We start from the raw sequence: 252 nt of genomic DNA, 5'->3' as shown, positions 1-252 counted from the left end.
AGTGCTGTGCAGGTAAAACCTCACTCCCCGATCTCAAGCCGTGGCCTTTAGCCTCCATGTTAGAGGCCTGCCTCCCACAACCCGCTCGACACATATGTGTGTGTGTATATAACAAGATAAATGTTATATAAATATCAGTTCTTAGGTTCTTTAAGTAAATCCTGAGTTAATGAGATCGCGCTTCCTATTGGTTGCGCCGGTGATTGCCCAATGAGTTCGAACTGCTGTGGGAGGAACTATGCTGCCTTCACG

This window comes from Onychostoma macrolepis, chromosome 10 (assembly GCF_012432095.1).
Source record: "Onychostoma macrolepis isolate SWU-2019 chromosome 10, ASM1243209v1, whole genome shotgun sequence".
Classification (NCBI taxonomy): Eukaryota; Metazoa; Chordata; class Actinopteri; order Cypriniformes; family Cyprinidae; genus Onychostoma; species Onychostoma macrolepis.
Note: the sequence above shows the minus strand (reverse complement) of the source record.